Source organism: Gossypium hirsutum, chromosome D02, assembly GCF_007990345.1.
Source record: "Gossypium hirsutum isolate 1008001.06 chromosome D02, Gossypium_hirsutum_v2.1, whole genome shotgun sequence".
NCBI classification, from domain to species: Eukaryota; Viridiplantae; Streptophyta; class Magnoliopsida; order Malvales; family Malvaceae; genus Gossypium; species Gossypium hirsutum.
In genome coordinates, this window is record NC_053438.1 from 29,529,128 (window position 1) to 29,535,785 (window position 6,658).

At 33.6% G+C, this 6,658-nt stretch overlaps 1 non-coding gene across 1 annotated transcript; it reads right to left on the minus strand.

The window, feature by feature from the left end:
- Positions 1 to 6,154: 6,154 nt before the first annotated feature.
- LOC121215226 (small nucleolar RNA R71) lies at positions 6,155 to 6,261 on the minus strand. The gene has a single exon (XR_005910955.1). It is a non-coding gene; the product is annotated as a small nucleolar RNA R71 (small nucleolar RNA).
- Positions 6,262 to 6,658: the final 397 nt, after the last annotated feature.

Below are 6,658 nucleotides of genomic sequence, written 5' to 3' on the forward strand. Positions count from 1 at the left end.
TATTAACTAACGGAAACTAAACGATGCAATGAAAAAATTATTTCCCTCTTCCTTTTATTGATCAAATGCTGGATAGATTGGCTGGAAAAGAGTATTATTGCTTCCTTGATGGATATTCTAGGTATCATCAAATTCCAACACACCCTAACGATCAAGAGAAGACCACATTTACATATTCTTTTGGCACATATGCTTTTAAACGAATGTCATTCGGATTATGTAATGCCTAGTGACATTTATGAGATGTATGACTATCATTTTTGCTAATATGCTGGAAAAGGGCTTAGATGTATTCATGGATGATTTCTCAGTATACAGAGATTCTTTTCGAGAATGTTTAGATAACCTTGAGAAATTTTTACAAAGGTGCGAAGAAAATAATCTGGTACTTAATAGGGAAATATGTCATTTTATGGTGAAATAAGAGTTGGCGTTAGGACATCAAATATCAAGAAAATGTTTGGAAGTGGACAAAGCAAAATTTGAAGTTATCAAGAATATGCCTAATCCCACAACAATTTGAGGAGTGAGAAATTTCTTGGGACATGCTGGGTTTTACAAGCGGTTCATAAAATATTTGGCTCACATCTCTAATAATTAACTTCTTCAGAAAGAAACACCTTTTATATTTGATCAAGACTGCATCAAAGATTTTAAGGTAATAAAAGAAAAACTTACCTCTGCGCCTATAATTATTACTCCTAACTAGTTAAAACCTTTTATTATAATGTGCGATGCTAGTGATTATGCTGTAAGGGCAGTGTTAGGACAAAAGAGAAACAACATATATTGGTGCTATTCATTATGCAAGTAAGACACTCAACTCAACGTAGTGCAATTATACTACCACTGAAAAAGAAATACTTGCTATTGTGTTTGCTTGTGAAACTTTTTTCCCTTATTTAATGGCAAATAGAGTTTATGTCTACACTGACCACTCTGCATTAAAATATGTTATAAAAAAGAAAGAAACAAAAGTTAGACTAATGAGGTGGGTGTTATTGCTTCAAGAATTCGACCTATGGATAATGGATAGAAAAGGAATGAAGAATCAAGTCGTAAACCATTTGTCCAAAATAGAAAACAAATTAGAGGAGTAAAACTCTGAAAAAATCAAAGAACCCTTGATTAATGAGATACTATTTAGGGTAGACATGTACCAAGCTAGGTACAGAAATGATAAAGCCCCATGGAATGCAGATTATGTGAATTACATTGCCAAAGGAGTTTTTCCACCAAAAGCATCATGGCAGCAGAAGAAGAGGATTATGCTTGAATAAAAACATTTCATTTAGAAAGACCCGTATGTATTCCGACATTACACAAATCAAGTAGTTCAAAGATGTGTAGCAGAAGAATAAATATAAGATATTCTACAAGGATCCCAGACATCACCATGTGGGGGATATTTTGGTAGAAAGGGAACGACTCAAAAAATATTGCAACCAGGATTTTATTGGCCAACTATGAACAGAGATGCTTGTGAATTCGTATAGGGGTGCGATAGATGTCAAAAGAGTGGAAGTATATAAAAAAGAGATGAAATGACACAAATAGGGATACTGAAGTCGAGGTATTTGATGTTTGAGAATTAACTTCATGGGACCCTTTCCAAGAATTTTTCGGAAACAATACATCTTGTTGCTTGTTAATTATGTCTCTCAATGGGTTGAAGCACTGGCATTATCGACAAATGACACAAAAGAAGTAGTTAGATTCTTGAGAAAAAACATCTTCGCTAGATTTGGAACACGCTGCGCATTGGTGAGTGATGAAGGATCTCATTTCTGTAGTAAACATTTTGAAGCCACTCTAGCTAAATACAGTGTAAGACACTGGATGACAACATCATACCATCTGCAAGTTAATTGCCAAGCAGAGCTGTATAATCGGGTGATTAAGTGAATATTGAAAAAAAAACAATAAATCCAAATAGGAAAGGTTGGGCAGCAAGACTAGATGATGCACTATGGGCTTACAGAACAACATACAAAACTCCTTTAGGCATGTTCCCTTACAAACTAGTTTGCAGAAAAAATTGTCATTTGCCAATTGAATTGGAAAGAAAAGCATACTGGCAAATTAAAGAGTTAAACTCAGACATGGAGTTGGCCAATAAAGAAAGACTATTCCAACTTGGAGAATCAAAAGAATTTTGTTTCATGGCTTACGAAAACACTAAATTGTATAAAGAGAGGAGAAGACTTCAGCATCATGCTAAAATATGAAAACAAGAATTCTTGCCCGAACAAAAGTTTCTCTTGTTTAATTCAAGGTTGAAATCATTTCTCAACAAGTTAAAATCAAGGTGGACCGACCCATACACCATAAATGATGCCCCATGGGGCAATAGAACTCATGGGAGAAAGAGGGCAACCTTTTCTTGTAAATGGATAGAGAATAAAACATTATTTTGGGGCAACTGCGAAAGAAGTAATTGACACACAAGTCTTACAATGTAAAGCTTTATGGAGTCAATGTGGAAGTGAAGAAATCATGGGAAAGGACTGGGAAACAAATGAAAAAAATGAAATAAACAAAGATCTTAAGGCGGAGAAAAAGTACGACAGAAACTGCTCTCTATGTCATGATAGCAGCCCTGCATATTGTTGGAAAATGTGCCCATATTATAGTAAACATGTAACTATAATCTATTGATTTGAACAATGAATAAATAAATAAAGTTAATTTCACATTTCACTATTTTATCTTTTGCATTTTTTGTCTATCATATTTTGCATACATAGTGAAATTGTGACAAGCAAATATTAGTTCATTGATTGTCTAAGTTCAAACTGTAAGAATATTTACATTGTGAGAAAGACAGTTTACGTTAGTAGATAATCTAAATGAGTCTATAATCCCATAAAAGAATCAAAGTGAGCATTTGATTCAAATACTGAGAAGGATTAATATGTCATTTACAATTCCAATTGGGGAGATGGCTAGTCTTAACTATCGAAGCAATTAACTCCACGGGTAGAGACATAGATGTATTCAGTAGTAGAATGATACATTGGACTAGACCCAAGATGAAATAATTTTTAATCTATTTTTGAATTAATTCATTTGTGACGTTCATGGTGTGATTTATCTAAATCTTGAGCCAGTCACTAACCATGCATATGCAACTCATGTGCTTTGATATAAGAGGAGGCTTATGCTCTAAAGATGATCGAGCCCATAACTGGTATGTTGGGTACATGACTTATGTATGGCATGGTTTTACGAGCATCAGTGGAATTCATAGCTCAATTAGAGAGTGAATGATATCCTCCCATTCGCATTGTGAGGATTAATAAATATGGAACATGGCCACGGGTTGCTAGTTCTCAAACTAGATATTTATCATAGTCATTTGTTAACAGTGATCATATTAATCATTAATAAAACACAATGGTGACAATGAGATAAAAAAGGATTGTATTGAGTGAACGAATTTAACTCAAAGGAATGAAGGATATCATATGAGGGTAACACACACATGACAAGGTCATTGGACAAAGCACTTGGATGAATTTCTTTTGTAAAGAGTATACAATAAGGAGTTTTCAATCATGGTACTTCTTGTGGACTGACTTCATGATTAAGTAATTGTGAATTATTGAAAAGATGCTTTTGGACATAATTGCAATTAGTAGAGCCTAATTGTATATGTTGGATTGGTCCCTCCGCTAGCTCAACAAAAGCTCAATCGGACTGTATCTGAATCAAAAAAATTCTACGACTTTGGAAAAAAATTAATTGAGTCAATTTATTTAATGTGGAATTAAATTAAATGGTCGTGAGAATTGTTCAACTAGAGAATTTGATTAAATAATTTTCTTAAAAAATTAATTTGTAAAATCTAAGTGATTTTTGGAACAATTAATTTTGATCAAGTAAAATTAAATTAATCAAATTAATTAAAATTAATATGATATTTTTGGAAATTAATTTTCAAGTTAGATAATTGACCCAATGGGTAATTGAACTTGAAAAGGATGTAAGATCGTAAATTGGGCTTGAAAGCACAAAATCGGTCTAACTGGTGGCTGATAACTCTTAAAAAGAGTTATATTTTAGGCCTCTAGATGGAATTAAATATTTGTAATTAAGTAAATGCATCTGTATTTTGAGGATAATTTTAGAACATTGCATAACAAAGCTTGTATAGCGCTATAATGGTCATCATTTATTACTTTTATTACTTGGGGAAGGAAAAGTTCTGGTTGTGGTTGGACACAGGTACAACTAGAAGAAGAGGATGCAGAAGGAAAATAAGGGAAGTGAAACATTGCTGTGGCAAATGGTGAGACTGATTTTCAACACAATTGCCATGGCAATTCCAAGAAGATGACTTAACACTCTATCCACGTCACTCTCAGTGAGTTGGACGTGTACCAAAAAAACCACCCTGAAAAAGAGGAGAAACAAATGTATGTTGGGAGGGACGAATCCACCTAATAAAAAGGAGAGAGAAGAAGAAAAGAAAAGGAGAAATTTGTGTGAAAAGAAAAAACTGGTGACAACAGTTTTTCTCTCAATTGGAGAATTCCAAAGAAAGAAAGGCTAGTAGCTTATGAGGTCAGAATACAGACGTGAAGAAGGGAGAGAGACAGCTATCCTAGATTCACGTACAATCTGAAGATCAAAGTGAAGTTGGAGTGTGGCCAGAATTCCTACATTTCTACCTTTATTTTCATGATTTCTGTGATTGAAACTTATTTGATCATGTAAATGAATGATTTTATTTTGATGTTAACTTTTCCACCCATGAGCTAAACCTTTTTTGGGTTGGAGTTATTTGGGTGAATGTTTTATCATCTTTAATGTGCGTGATTTGATATTGTCTATGTCACTTTTTCATTCGATTTATGCTTATTTTAAATACATCCATGCAAGCTCTAGACATAGTTAATTGTGTGTTGTGTTCTTAGATGCATTTTTAATTATGAAAATCTTAAATATACTGGATATTGGATCATTTGATACAAGTGAATACTCGATAGAATATTCATAGCACTCTAGACATAGATGTTGCAAGTTGTACAGAGAAGAATGTTCATTGTAGTTATTAATACAAAGTTCTGTAGACATATAGTAACTTAGATTTCTAGCTTAAGATCTATCAATTGAAAGAGGTTGGTTACAGTAGTGACTCTCTGAGCAGTTGATTAGATAATATTTTTCCATGGCATTATTTTGATATGAACATTTTACCTTAATAATTCCAACCCTATTCATTCAACAACAGAAATACTCTTGCTTTTCTCTGTAATTTGCCACAACATTTTATTTTCCTTATCAATTCTTTGTTTTTAGCATTTGATTTCATTAATTCATTATAGAAACATTTTATTCAACTTGAGAATATTTCCTGCTATTTAGTCTCATCAATAGGATTATAATAACTTACTCAATTTCTTACCAATTTTCGGTCCATGTGAAGACGATACTTACTTATCACTTTATTACTTGAATGACGTGTACACTTGCACAATTGCATAAGTTATTTACACACAACAAGTTTTTTGGCGCCATTACCGGGGATCTACAATATTGGTGAAAATATGATTTGTTATTATTCTTGTTATTTTTTTAGAGCAGTTAATTAATATTTTATTTTATTTTTAGGTTTGTATTAGTGCATGAGAATAAGTACTCAAGGGGATACAAAACATTGTTTTGATCCTGAAATTGAAAGGTCATTAAGGCGAAGAAGAAAAGAGTTAAGATAAATGGAGAGAATTAGAAATGATCCAATCAGAGAAGATCAAGTACTTCAGAATGAAAGGAATGCTGATATTCCTCGGATCATAGAACATGTAGTGCCTATTCTGGATTATCTAAATCTAGGATTGTTAGGCCACATATTCAAGCTCAACGCTTTGAAATAAAGTCAGTAATGTTTCAGATGCTACAAATGGTAGGGCAGTTTAGTGGTTTACCAACTAAAGATCCAAGATTGCACTTGAGACTTTTTCTTGAAGTCTATGACTCATTTAGGCAGTAGGGTGTCCCTAAAGATGCCCTTGGATTAAAATTATTCCCTTATTTATTGTAAGATATTACTAGATCGTGGTTGAATGAGTTATCATCAAGTACGGTGGCATCTTGGAATGAACTGTGTTAGAGATTTCTACTTAGGTACAATCCTCCCAGCATGAATGTCAAGCTTAGGAACTACATTACATCGTTTAGGCAATCAGAAGATGAAACATTATATGAAGCATGGGAGTGTTTCAAGGAACTAATTAGAAAATGCCCGATGCATGGTTTTCAGCATTGGACACAGATCGAAATGTTCTATAATGGATTAAATGCTCATACGCGAATGGTGGTGGATGCATCTGCAAATGGGATGTTGCTTGACAAATCTTACGATGAAGCATACAAAATTTTGGAAAGAATAACAACCAATGTTTATCAGTACCCCACTACAAGAGTTGGTACGTTAGAAGAGTTTCTGGAGCAATGGAACTTGATGGGATTACATCTTTAACAAATATGATTAAAACTCTAGAAAGACCCTCTGCAGTGCAAGAGATGAAGGTTGTAGAACTAGCATGCGTATACTATGGAGAATAACATGTTTTTGATGAATGTCCTTCCAATCTAACCTCTGCGTATTGCAGGGGGAATTTTAATCGTAGCAACAACAATCCTTACTCCAACA